This window comes from Callospermophilus lateralis, chromosome 1 (genome assembly GCF_048772815.1).
Source record: "Callospermophilus lateralis isolate mCalLat2 chromosome 1, mCalLat2.hap1, whole genome shotgun sequence".
Classification (NCBI taxonomy): domain Eukaryota; kingdom Metazoa; phylum Chordata; class Mammalia; order Rodentia; family Sciuridae; genus Callospermophilus; species Callospermophilus lateralis.
In genome coordinates, this window is record NC_135305.1 from 69,411,647 (window position 1) to 69,426,604 (window position 14,958).

Here is a 14,958-nt window from a genome sequence, read left to right on the forward strand (position 1 = left end):
TTTAATATCCCCATTTTTTAGTTAACTCTCTAAAGTTTAGAGAGTTCAAGTAAACTGGGTGAGATTATTTAGCTATTAAGTGACTGGGATTGGATTTGAACCAAGGAGGTTTGGTGCCAGAACTAGAGCCTGCTTCTGGTCAGGCATGCTGTGTATTTATATATGCAAATTACCACTTAATATATATAGAATATCATCAAAATTAAAATATTTAGCTGCCTGCATGTAAGTGCTTCACCTTTAGAATGTGTTCAATAAATACAGATGTTCTGAGCTCCTTAGTAGCAACATGAATATATCTAGCCTTCAGAAATGAAGAGTGACCTCATATGTTTGTCACTGAATGAACTCTGGCAGCAGCTTCTGTAGTTTGGGTCAGACCCAAGAAAGGAGAGTTACAAAAATAAATATAATACGTGTGTCCCAATCTAGAATTCAAGCTCATGACATTTATTTTTGTTTTGTTTTGTTCATAAAATACATAGACAAATATACAAATACAACCATGAAATATGACATTGAAAGTAATACCTTATAATAATTAGATGAAGGATTCTTGACATATTCAAATTTTATGCTACTTATGTGATTATGAAATCTACTGATTTCTCTACTGACTTCAGAATGAAAAAGATAAAAGAGCCGTGTGTGTGTGTATGTTTGTGTGTGTGTAATATCATTTCATAGCTACTGAGCACCTACTAGGTGCTAGGAATTTTCTGAAAAAAAAAAGTCACTATGTGGAACTTTTTGACTAGTGATACAATTGACCAGCAATTAGGAGACAGCATGATACCTGCTAGGAAAAAGGAAGTACTGAAGGCTGTATGAGGACAAAAGAGAAGAATTTTTTAGAAGGGTTCCCTGCACAGTTATGTCAAAGCTGAAACAAAGTGGGGTACTGAACTGGGAAAATATGTGTGATGGTGATGCTCAAGGGGAGGGAGAACATGAATAATTCAGGATCCTGAGTATGGTGGGACTCCACAGACCGGGGACTAAAGGGGTATCCACCGGCAGTTCATAAAAGACTTAAGAACTATAATTCCTTAGGTAAATTTCCCTATATCTCCAACATATTTATTTCTTTCCATCTATTGCTTGTTATTAATAAAAGCTAGCTGTTTTTGAAGAGGCTTCAATTTTTAATCAAAAAAGAAAGAGTACAAGAACCCAAAACAGGCCACTGTATATATATTTTTTTGGAATACAAAATAAATAGATCTTTGGAGCTGCCTGTTCCCACTTCCAGCAATGTGTACTATGATTTGAGGGCTTGGAATATGGCACTGAATTTGCTTACTCTGGGGAAGGATGAACATAGATAGCAAGAAGACTTTTTCTTTTGTGCTTAGATCAATGAACTTTAATAAGGGTTTTGTACACTCTCCATGAATGCTGGAAACTCACAGGAAAATTAATGCTCTCTAAACTAAATTACTGATAATTAGGAAATTATTGACAATTTCAAATTATTGATATTGATTTCCTATGTTCAGAACAAGCAAATAGATACCACTAATTTAGTACCCAGGCATCTGTATAAGTTACTAAATGGAAGAATGAAGATTCAACCATAAAAAATAGATTTCAATTGCTTTGATACTTTATTAATTAAGATTGGATTTCACTACAAGAAACAGACACCCCCACCCCAGTAGTTTAAACAGGACACAAATCATAGTTATGTACTAGAGTGACAGTTCTACAAAGTTTTCAGGAAGCAGTGACCTTCTATCTTAACTTTTTACCCCGATGGTGGCTCTTCCCAGAATGGCTGCTTGGGTCATCTGGAGACTCTGGTAGAATGGAGGAAAAGGTGAAGATGGGATAGCCTCTCCTTTTCAAAGAACCCTCTGGGAAGTAGTACATCGCTCTATTTAATAATTAGACCACATATAGTCATAAGGCTCTTCCTAACTGAAAAAGAGAACCAAGGAATGTCATTTTTATAAAAGATAGCAAAGTGTCCAGGTAACAAAGTACTTTTCTCTAAGACATAAGGATAGAAAGAAGGGGTTTAGGAGGAATCTAAATCTTGGCCTTAAGCACATATTCCTGGGAATTAAACAAAGTGAATGTGTTCCATTCTTTGAATGCTTGTGTATCTCCAGAATTCACACTGAATACCCCAGTGGAATAGAATGAGGAGGTAGGGCCTTGGGGAGGTGATCAGGTCATCAGGACTCCACATTCTTGAATGGAATTATTGCTATTAAAATGGGTTTAAGAAAGTTTGTTTGGTCCTATTTTTTTTTTTTTTGCCTTTGGCTCTTTCACCATATTGGGACTTATTTCTAAAACTATAACTACATTTCTGGAGCACACAATGGTAGTGTGTGTACCCAAAAGCCTTAAAAATGTTTGAATGCATCTCATGAGTGATTAATTAATTTATTAATTAATTAAAGGATTAATTAATTAATCCTTGGGAGAAAATAAGGGATGTGATAGAAATATATGAATAAAGATGTTAATTATAAATGTTATAAAACACAATTCATAATTAGAAACAACTTGTATCAAAATCAAACAAAGATGGTTAAGTCAATTATTATATAAGCAAGCAATGAAACATAATAAAACTATTAAAATTATATTTTCAAAGCCTATTTGATAACATAGAAAAATGTGCCCATAATACAATATTAGTGAGGGAAGCAAGGAAACAAATTAAGTTACATATAGCTTTCTTTCATGATCTTCCACTTATGCACATTCCTAGGTAAATGCATAAAAGGACCCACTTTCAAATGTATTTAATGTTGTCTAGGGAGTTATATTAGTGAAGACTTTACTGTCTCCTTCATGGTTTTCCATATTTTCTAAATTTCCTAATGTAAATACATGTAATATTTAAACGACCAGAATTCAATGTTACTGAAAATCTGTCATATTGAAAGTTACAATGTTGACGGAAAACAAGATTATACAGATTTTCAAAATTAATAAATATTTTTAAAACTCTATGGAACTAGTTTGGGGTGAGAGATACAGGGTCCTTAGGTCTGAGAAAATGCCATTTGAAGGATGTACAGATAGCTAATTCAACATCAGGTGATAGGAAATGTTTAAATTATAATTTAGTCATTAGTCACTTAACAGTAACAATGCATTATGAAATGATTCATTTGGATTTATATATGCATAACTCATATCTATATTAGAGATAACTTTCAGAGTGCTCAATATATTAATCAAAATCAAGTATGTCACTTACTTAAGCTATTAAACAACTGCCATTATGTTAAACTTCATACTAGAGTAAACCTTTTGCAACTAGCATTCAGTTTCCAGAAAATAATGATTTTAGTTAGAAAAGCTACCAAGAATAAACTTTAAAAACATAAATATAATCACTAAAATAAAACTTTTTGATAGATAAACACTATAAGGATTACCTGGTTTAAGTTTCCAAGTGCAAATCCAATCTGAAATAATATTGCTAAAAATCTCTCTGGTCTAAAGGAGTTTTTTTTTTTTTTTTTTTTAATCTACAAAGAGTGTGCACAGTTATATCTTCTCCTCACTGATCTGGGCCTTCAGAAACACATCAATACATGCAGTACATAAGAACCGCTGTAAGAGATTTTTTTTTTTTTTTTTTTTTTTTGTCAATACAAAGCAAGGTCACTGCATTATAGGAAGACTCAGCACTCTGTTTATTTCACTTCCATAAAGGGATTGTTCAAGGGCAAATTCTAAAATAATTTGATCTGAGAATCATTGAAACCCTTGGGAAAGCAGATAATTTTGGGAAAATTCTGAATATCTAATGGGGCATTATTAGATTATGTTGTAAATAGAAGCAATAATTTTTAAAAGTTATTTTTTATTTATATAGTTTTAACTAAATGTCCTTCCTGCTGAATTTCAAAGCAATAGAAAGGAATATAAGATGAAGAAACAATAAATTGATAACAATTATAGTGATCCACTTTGGCAATTTCTAGAAAAAAAAGTAAGAAAAACTTCTAAAAACTAAATGCTGATGAAATTTTAATTCAGTTTAATGAGGGCATGCTCTATGTTGGACACTGCACTTGTTACTAAGATCTCCTGCTAGCGCTGGGGTTGTGGCTTAGTGGTAGAGCGCTCACCTAGCATGTGTGAGGCCCTGGGTTCCATCCTCGAACTATATAATGATAAATAAAGGTATTGTATCCATCTACAACTAATATATATATATATCCTAACAATTGCTTCTTAAATAGTCTACTTTGTTTCTACACAGCATGTTAATAATAGGAAACAGGGTTAGGACTAGGGTGAAACAAGTGACACACTTACTGGAAGCACCAAATTTAAGGGGGCACAAATGCAAGAAAAAGCCCTTGGTAATCAAGATAAGCAATATTTTGTAATAGTTTCTTTTGTTTTTTCTTTTGTAGTGCTGGGTACTGAATCCATGCTAGGCAAGTGCTCTACCACTGAGCCTCATCTCCAGCCCTAAGATAAACAATACTTTAAGGAAACATGTTTTAAATAAAATTAAATAAATAAATCATGATGAGCAAAATATCAAAATTTTAATAAATATGTGTCAGAAAGCATATGTCAAATCTGCCTGATTCAGGTGGAAATTTAAAAATTCATGTTGAAAAATGTACTTAGAGCAAACAGAATATAAACCTTTTAGTAAGCTGTTTTATTTATTTTTAATACATTAGGATCTTCTTTAAACAATTCTCTCTTGAGACCATCATGAGAACATCATCCAAAATATTTCCACTTTTGTCCCTAAGTGACTAAATGGAAATCTTGTGTAAGCACAGACTTCTCAGTAGAAAGCCATTATGGAAATTATGCATTGGTGTTAACAAAGCACATCTCATTATTTATGATGGATGATTAGAACAGGAAAAAAATAAAAAGAGAAAATAACACTATGCTACTCCTTTAGAAATGTATTTAATATTTGGCTAACCCTAGATTTTTCATTGTCTAGGCATTTTGACTGAATTTCCCCCTACCCTTTACAAACAATCTCTTAGAAAGTCCACATTCAAGCAACTCTAAGAGGCCTTGAGGAAATAAGATGAAACATTCACAAGAAACAAAAACAAGAGCACTAAAGAGAAAAAAGAATAGCTCGGAAATCCAGTCTGCTTCAGGAAATTTTCTTTGGAACACTGAAACAAAATATAGCTGTAACATAATAAATTATAATAAGGTAAAGAGGGCATTTACCTCAAAGCTATTATATGGCAAATTAATAACCAGAAAACTCTAATAGTTAATGAACTAAAAATTGATTTGTTTAAACCAAGGCTTTATCATGTGAATGAAAATAGTTACTTCCAAATTAACAGTTTGTGATTATATTTGATGTTAATACATTTTCTATTTGTTCACATTAAATCTTTTTGGATTTATAATATACATATAGTATTATTTTTAAACAAAATGAAAGAATATACAGATTATGACTTTAGATGGTTATATGCATTAAAAAACCTTGACTAACTTGTGGTTCTATTCCACTCTAGATTCTTATCTTAAAAATTCTCACCCAATTTTTCAGGGGTGAAGGTAATTATTGAAATGACTGATTCCAAAATCCCACATTGAATTTCCCAAATCAATATCTCTGGAGTTATGACTCCAGAAATAGCACTTTTAAGAAGACCCTCTAGTATTACTTATATGTTCAAGTTTGAGAACCACTATTAAGTGTAGACTTTTAACTTAGGCTTTTAAAAATAGACATGATGGAAATAGCTCAAGGGATGGATTCTGAGGTACAGGGCTATATAAATAGTTACAAAGCACTTTTGAGGATATACAATTTTCTCTGATGCTTTGATCTTCTTAGTTTAACTTTGTTTGTCTTATGGTAATTGAAATAGTTGTTTAGGATTCATGACTGGTTACTACTATAAGAAAAAAATTGAGGGGTATGTTTTAATGTCTTACTGTCTTGGTCTTACAGTGTCTAATAAAAAATTAGTGTTTTTTATTTTGTCTTCTTTAAAATGTGCCTATATCCTATTTTATCAAACTCTATGATTATCAACTTCTCTATTTATATGTACACATTTATATATCTAATTATTTTACTCTTTATATTTTAAAATATGGGTTTCAATTCTCTTATACAATACAAAGTGACTGGGACACTCACACTAATATTTTCAAGTCTAGTATACCAGGCTTCTCTGGTCTGCTATCACCACAGACATGGTTCCAGTATTGTGAAAATCTTCTGCTAATGTGTTTCTCCTCTACTTCAGGGAGGAAGCAGATGAGCCAAGTTTCAGTTAGTCAATGAGAAATAACTACCATACTGTGAAGGGATGTGGGAAAGAGAAGAGAAAACAGCTTGCCTGAAAGGAGAGGTTGGGTTGAGAATGTATCTTGATCCATTAGGGGGGCACAGAAGGAAATCTACAGCAAATCAGACATCACAGATTATTAAATGTAAAAGCCAGAAAGAATTTGAAGAAGCAGATAAAGAAGGCAGACCAAAGAGGAAAGAAAAGCAGGCAGAGGTTATACAAATAGCTAGGTTGTTCAAAAGAAAAGATTTCATGATTGTAATAGTAATATTTTTGTTAATTATATCTCCATGAAGTTGCTTTGGACCTGCAATGGAGTATATAAAATTTTCCTCCACAGTAGTCATACTTTGTGGAAAATGCATGATGGTGCATAACATGGGGGAATGGAAAATATCTCCTAATTCCATTACTTTTTGTGAATCCACAGTTACTTTTAAAATTTCTTTGAATATTTCCAATTCCATCTAGATAGGGAGTCCAATTTGTTCCTTAATATCTACTCAAATATATTAGATTTTACAAAGGGAATGCATGAGCCACAATGGCTTCTTTTCATTTGCTAATTCATCACCAAGAAGTTGTGATCCAGTTTTTCTTTACTAATCCCTGCAAATGGGCACATGTCTTTAGACACTTAATTCTTATAACAAAATCCTACACAGGGTTAAGTTAGACTTGAATATAAAATACCCACATTTCATTGAAATATTAGATTCTAAACTATCAGAGCAACATCAAGATACCACGATTTTCTAACACCCAAACATAGGAATCACAAATTTATCCTGACCCAGAATAAATGAATATTCATATTGTAGATACCAAAGACATTCGATAGCACACATCATGTATGATTTTTCAAAGAAAAACAGCCAAAGGGCGATGATCAAAAACGTTAGAGGTTTTCATTGAATGTATGTGTGCTCACACACGTGTGTGTGGGAGGGATATGGTGTGTGGAAGAGGAAGGATGAAATAAAAAGAAAATGTAGTCAATGTATGGGAACTGTATCTAAACATCACTATAATTCACTGATTCATTGTTTAGGAAATCCAGAGCTACCTTAAAATCAGTATGGAAGGAGAAATGCAACCTAGCTACTTTTACCTCTTGTCATAAAAGTTTTGGGTGCCATCCCACCTTTCCTGTAAAATAGTCTTGGGATTCTTCCTACAAAATCTGATGCATAGCAAGCAGCCACCATTACATTTATTTTAGCATCTGAAAAATTCTTCTAATTAGTCTTTTTCCAATTCTATCTTCACGATTATACATTTCCATCAAAAAAAAAATTATCTCTTTTTAAAAGTTGTCCTTAAAAATGAGGTACAAAAAGGTAGAAAAGTCACCCTTCCAGACACAGTGCCAGAGATTAAAACAAAAACAAAAACAAAATTAATGTAGGGACTGAGTTGTGGCTCAGTGGCAGAGCTCTTGCTTTGCACGTGGGAGGCACTGGGTTCGATTCTCAGCACCACATAATAAAGATATGTGTCCATCTAAAACTAAAAAGAAGTTTTTTTAAAAAAGAATATGTTTCATCTATTATATAGGTTTTTCTTCAATGTATTAAAAAAAAACTAATGTAATGGTCTACTGGGTCCTTTATTTATTTACTTACTTATTTTTTGTATTTTTCTGTTATTATAAAAATAATGAGATTCCAATTAATGCAATCAGTGAATATTGATGCTACCACAAGATTAACACTATCTTATTTCAGAGATAATAGGGTACTGCTAGATGGCCGTTGTTCTGAAAGTCCAGATTTAACAATTTGTAGAGGTAGAATACAGTTTTTCTATCAACTGCACTTTTTGTAGAAATCTATCAGCTTTACTCAGCAGCTATCTCTACCCAAAGGCATATCTGTTGTGGATTAAATGTCAGTCCTCTCTTCTCTTCTTCCTGCTTTTCTATGGATACAGAAATAGTTTATAGAAAGTGAAAAGTTATTTTGGGGTCTAGTGGTATTATCTTGGATTTTGAATTTTGGAACTTTAATTTAGGATTTTTTTAAGTGAACAGATACACATCTGCTTACTGCCTAGTATAATGTTAATTATAATCAAGTTCAAAAAATAATGTGTTATAAAATCTAATATACAAAAGGAAATTTCCATGGTACTGTAATATATTTGCAATAAGAGCCTTTTGTTGGTAATTGGAAGATTTAGCCTCACTTCACTGTTTAATAACCCACAAAACAGTTTATTGCCCTGTATATTCCTCCAACAAGAACATTATCATTTTAATATGCCCCTCAGAAAACCAGGGAACATGGCATGGTGATAGTACATTCTACTTTTTTCATATGTTACTGCCAAATTTTAATCTGACCATCAAGTTCTGAATAATATATATAATAAATAGCAAATATCTGAATTGAAACAGATTATTGTTTGATACAGAATGACATAGGTCAGGGATTAAGACATAAATATATCTATAACATAAACTATGCATCTAAAATATTAACTTTTAATTACATATGGGTTTATCCTTAATTATACAGCTATAATTTTCAGAGGAACTGTTGAAATGTGTTTTCATAAGTATGTTTAAGTACTATGGATTCATGTGTATTCATTTACAGAGATTTAGTTTTCTATCTACAGTTTTTAAATAAACATTAATTATAAACTACTAATTTTTATTTTTAAAGTAACCTTTTCCATAATCATTAGGAAAAAAATAAACTACCTGCCTTTACTACTCTCTAGACAAAAATAGACAACAGTTCATGGATAATTAAGAACACTTCTTTCAGCTTTTAAAAACTCAAGTACTTATTTAAAATATTGAATATGAAATTCTAGACCTGTGGTTTAAATTCATACAAAGATGTGCATATATTGCGTGATGGCCAAAATTTAAATGTAGCACTTGTTCAACACATTTTTATTGAACACCTAAAAATACTCTCTTCTCCAAAGAAACTTAGAATCTGTGGTATGAAATATACCTAAATAGAATCTTGCAATATTCCCTTCAAGGTTACAATGGCGTTACAAGGTATAGTGAGAATGCAGGGACGCAGATGGGCCTTAGAGGACTAAGAAGCCAAAGTTTGGTGGGTTGATAAGTCTGGGAAAACATTGCCTATAGGAGAATCAACATTAAATGCTAGGCATGATGAAGTTAGAGGTCATGAAAAACACCTGACTGAAGAAATAGTAGTAGTTTGGTATTTTAATTGCATTAATTGAAAAAACCCAGAGGAAGATAATACCTTAGAGGATTTTATATGTCATTTAAAAGAGTTTAGTTTTTATGTTATAGGTTAAGAGAAATCATTGAACAAATTTTACACATGGGAGATATGATAAGACAAGCATGTATGAAGACCACTTTAGCAGTATTGCAGAAGACCGATATAATAGTACAGTTAAAGGCAAGATCACTTAGGGGGACCACTGTCAAAATCTAGAGTGGAAATAACAAGCATATGAATTAGGACAACAGATGTAGATATGAGAAGGAAAATGCAGACCTGGGAGATACTTAGGAGGTAAAAAACAAATAGGCTGTTGCATCTATTTAGATGGTGGATGACGAAGAAAAAGAAGCCACCAGGGACTCCTGTTTCTGTAATTGATCACAGGGGGGATAAAGATGTCCCCAAAGCCAAAGTAGAAACAGCAGGCTGGTGACTGGAGTAGGGGAAGAGTGATGCAGTCACAATCAATTTGAGTGAGCTCTAGATTCCTATGAGATTTGCAAGTAATGATATGTTACAGGCAATTGAATCAATGCAGCACTATGTATTTTGAAGGCAAGATGGAAGATAAAGACTGGAGACAGGGTTTGGGCTTAATCTGCTCAAAATATTATTTCCAACTGTTAGCTTTAGAGTATTTTGTAGGGCCTGAACAATGAGGAGAGAAGCAGGGCAAGTACTGAACTCCAAGAATGACTGATTCTGAGATAGGCATACCACCAAAAAAAAAAAAAAAAAACATTAGATAAGTTCCCAGGGAAATAAACTGTATGAAACTTTAAAATTACATTCACATTCACATTTCTCTTCTACATGCCAACCACTAATTTAAATGAAAGGTCTTGTTTTGATCACTGCCTTTTATAGAGGAAATTGTTAAGGCAGATAATCTTAAATACTGAAGGTTTTAAAATTATCCTTTTTAACAGGAGATAATGGATTTTATTTAGCTTTGAGTTTTGGCTAATGAAAAGAAGGGTCAAGAATATGGAAAAGGAAGATGTGAGGAAAAAAAAAAAGAATAGTGTTACCCTAGATTAGGTAGAGAGAAGTGATGGGAGGGGAGGGGAGGGGATGGGGGGATAGGAAGGATAGTAGAATGAAATAGACATTATTATTACTGTGTGTATATATGTGACTGCATGACCAATATGATTCTGCAACCTGTACACTCAGAAAAATGAGAAATTATATCCCATATGATTCAAATGTATGATATGTCAAGATCATTGTACTGTCATGTGTAAGCAATTAAAACAAATTTAAAAATAAATTAAAAAAATAAAAACTCCAAATATATGAGGTTTTAAAAAAAGAATATGGACAAGGAACCATGCTAAATCAGTAAAAGTTTGATCCTTTATTTCTTTCCCTTTTCAGGAGAATGGTTCATTCTTTTAATTTGTATATATTTACTGCATTTATTGTGCCAATGAGTGTTTGAGGCATTATATACAGCATATAAGGGTTCTCTACCCCAGAGAAATTAAATTGCACTGGGTAGAAAGAAAATCAACTAAATAAGTAAGTTAGATAACATAATAGTTAGAGGTAGTTTAATGGAGAAAAATGAAGGAGGAAAGAAGCAAAGGAAATCCACTGCTGGAGGCAAAGGCTGAAATCTGGGCTGGTTCATGGACAGGCAACCTACATAAAAACAAAAACAAAAGTGGCCCCCATTTTCATTTTGTTCCATTTTCATTTTGTTCCTCAATGATGGAGTCAATCCTGCTTGTAATTTTAAATATAGTGGACGAAGAAAGCTTTGTGTATCTTTCATCTGGATTATCAGATATATACTTTCCCCCTTTCCCTGATCTCTGTCCTGGAAGACTAGGCTATGCAGACTATAACAGAAAATTCATTTGCCCTATGGCCTCTACTCTGGTATCTATAATGGGGAGCCCCATCAGAAGCTCAAAAGTCACTGATTTTCCCAAAGCGACTATGTCTACCTATTTCTGTCCTACTGGGTTCTGCTACTGCTCCCACTTCTTGTCCTCCTTTGGCCCTACAGCGGTCATCACACTGCTTTGTTAGGTCTGGGTTGTGCACATTCTTCCAGGCTCCCATTTTTTACCTATACCTTTGGTAAACCTTTCTTTAATTTTTCCAGTTCAAGTGTGCCATCTATACTGTGCCAACACTCTGGCTAAACAAGTCTCATTAAGAAGGAAACACCTGTGTAGAATCCTTAAGAAGGTAAGGGAGAAGCCATGCAGAAGTCTGGAGAAAGAGAATTTCAGGCCCTGGAAATGGCCTGGGTAAAGGCTTTATGAGTTTGACTTAGAGAAGACAAACTATAGTCTATGGAGACTAGTCTGTGGGACAAATCCAACATGCTATCTATTATTGTAAATAAAGTTTAATTGGAACACAGCCACACTACCTCATATATGTCCCATCTATAACTGTTTTCTGTGATCACCATAAGAGTTGAATAAAGCCTAAATTACTTCCTATCTTTCCCTTTACAGCAAAAAGCTTTGCCAAACTCTGAATTAGGGGAATAAGAAGGAGGCCCAAAGAATCTAGAGCCTCCAGGGTGAGGTGGAAATTAAAAAGACCATGTCATAGGGATAACAAGAGCCAGATGGTTTGGACCTTATGAACCATGGTAATGGGTAAATTAGACAGTTTTAAGGAGAGGACTTAAATTTTAATAGGCTAATTGTGTCTGTGGCATTAGTAATTAAGCAAGAATAGAAACACAGAGATCAGTTAGAGGACTATTTCAATAAGCCATGAATAAAGAGATGATGGCTGGACCAGGGTAGTGACAGTGGAGCTGGTGAGAAGAGGTCAGAGCTTGGATATACTCTTGATACCTCCAGTTATAGGTGACGAGTCCTGCTTCCTCATATGTTGATGTATAACATTAGAGAAGCATGCCAAGGCAAGCATATAAAGCAGGATTTACTTTAAAAGGGGTAACACAAACTTCTCCCAGGAGGGAGAAGGGGGCCATGGCTAGTATGCTGGTATCCCAAGAAGTGATGGTGTTCTGCACGTTTTATACATCCTAAATTTTCTTTGTTTTCCTGCTCTCTTCCCCCTTATCTCTTTCATTCTTGTATATGTGACTGGGCCCAGGAAATGCTTAGTGGGATGGCCAAAAAAGTGAGAAGAAAATGGATGGGGAGGAGGGTTGCGGGGGAAGAGCCATATGGAGTGAAGCATATAAAGCAGGAAGCATCCCAGGACACATTAATTAACAACTTTTGCAACTCCCTGTAGGGAAGGGAAATTCCTGGGTCAAGTTACCTTACAATAGGTTGGAGCAGGGGCAAGTTATCTGGATAAGAGTGGAGGAAAGCATTAACATTTCAATTCTCAGGGGCTGTCTCCAACTTTCAGGACCCAAACTGGCCTGTTTCCTCAATCCTACCTGATTGCCTATCTGTACTGACTGCCTGTCTTTAATCCTGGATTCACTGTGACAGTACAGTCAAAATGACTTGCCAGTTGATAGAATGTGGGATGTGAGAGAAAGGGAAACTGAGTCAAAGTTTTCTGACCTGAGCAACTGTCAGTACGGACATGCCATTGACTAAATTGGGGAAGATATGGTAGAAGTGAGAGAGACTGGGAATGTAGGGTCAGGAATGGGAGTGGTATAATTTATTAGATCAGTTTCAGACACATATGCACACACACACACACACACAAAAAAAAAAAAAAAAAAAAAAAACCACTTTTAAATTCCTATTACACATAAAGTAACATAGGAGGAAAACTGGAGAATATATTGCCCTGGGAGTTAAAGAAGAAAAAGTTTCAGTGGAGAAGGAAGGATCCACTGTGTCAATGTGGCTGGCTGTCAAATAATACAAGGATGAAGAACAGACCTGTGAAATTAACAACTTGGAGTTTGCTGATAACCTCAACAAGAGCAGTTTCTATGGAGTGGTGTGAGTGAGCCTGACTATAGTGGGTTTCAGAGAGTAAGAGTTGAGAAAGTACAGTTCATAAGCATAGTTAACTTCTTGAAGAATTTTGGCAGTGAAGAAAAGGAGAGACATAGGAAAATACTAGAATATTTAGCTGAATAATACTAGCTGAATAGAGTGTTGTTGTTGTTTTTTTAAGGAAGAAAAAATTGCATGTTAGTATGCTGTTAGGAAAGTTCATATAAACAGGAAAATATTGATGATGCAGGAGACAGGATAAGAATTGCTAAAGCCATGTCCTTGTAGGTAAAAGGGGTTAGGCTCTGGTAAGTAAGTGGAGTACCAGCCCTAGATGTGAGCAAGGAGAGTTTTCAGGCATGTGACACTGAGCTATTTAGTAAATAATAATCAATCAATATTGACTTTCAGTCTTCCTGCAATAAAACCTCCTAATACTCTGTGAACAGTTACGGCATTAGTATCTAATCAAGATCTTGAAGTTCAATTCACTGTTTGGTCACTGATGAGCTCCAAGACCCCAGACAAAAGATCCAACCTTTCTATGACTTACTTTGTCTCTAGTTATGAAATATAGCTGGATATTACAGAGCTTGGAAAATTAATGACTTATCTAAGTAAACCTTCCCAGGCACGAAATCTCTTTGATTCTTGCTGTTGCAGAACTTCATAGAGAAGGGGAAGAAAAAGGTGCTTACACAAATGGCTACCTAGCAACAGCAATGTGGAAAACTTTTCACAGTACATTATATCTATTTTGTAGACTTTCTTGAATTTCCTACAAATGAGAGATATTTACTCTCCATGCCTTAACACTCTCCATAGTTAATTTTAATTTCTGAGAAGACATATCTTTTACATAAACAGAATAAGCAAGCGTAGAATTCTAAGTTGCCATTATTTTCAAAAGAACTGTGCATGTGATGCTTAACTGCAGATTCATTGTCCTTGGAGACACAGCTCAATGGCAGTGCCACAGGGATCACCTGGGGAAGTCCTCTCCTTCTTGTTCTAACTGTATTTTGTTCACACCTGTCCTAAGACACGCAGCAGGCTGCCTTGAAATCACCTATTTACATCCACAGACCTGGGTCCTCCACAGTCTAAAAGTACCTTATCTAACTCTCCCCTGAGTCTTCACTGGAATGTAGAATAGATAAGAGATAAATAGTTGTTGAATTTAAATACAAATTTTCAAATGGAAGTTGATCAAATCAAATGGCATGACATACCAGGAAAGAAATGGAGTGCCTAGAGACTGAGATAGGCTTGTGCAAGTGTTCCTGGAGAAGGGAGATTTGTGGTGCATGTGTTTTATAGAGCCCCACGTATCTAAGGATTGCTTTGGTAAACTGAATAAGGAATACTTTCCCAGCCAGACTTTAATATTTAAAGCCAATTTTAGAGCTGTTCCTCCTCTCTCAGATGTGTTCCACATAGAATCATAGGGTTTGCTTGTTTCCTTAAGAAAGTACACAAATGCCCTTGTCCCCTTGTTTTACCAAAACTGACATCAACATCTAAAGCCATAGCTTTAACTCTCTCCAA

At 34.4% G+C, this 14,958-nt stretch overlaps 1 protein-coding gene across 1 annotated transcript in view; it reads right to left on the reverse strand.

Moving 5' to 3' along the window:
* The window catches only part of Immp2l (inner mitochondrial membrane peptidase subunit 2), an 863,006-nt gene that overhangs the window by 45,760 nt on the left and 802,288 nt on the right, over positions 1-14,958 (reverse strand). The gene's annotated exons all lie outside the window — the stretch shown is intronic.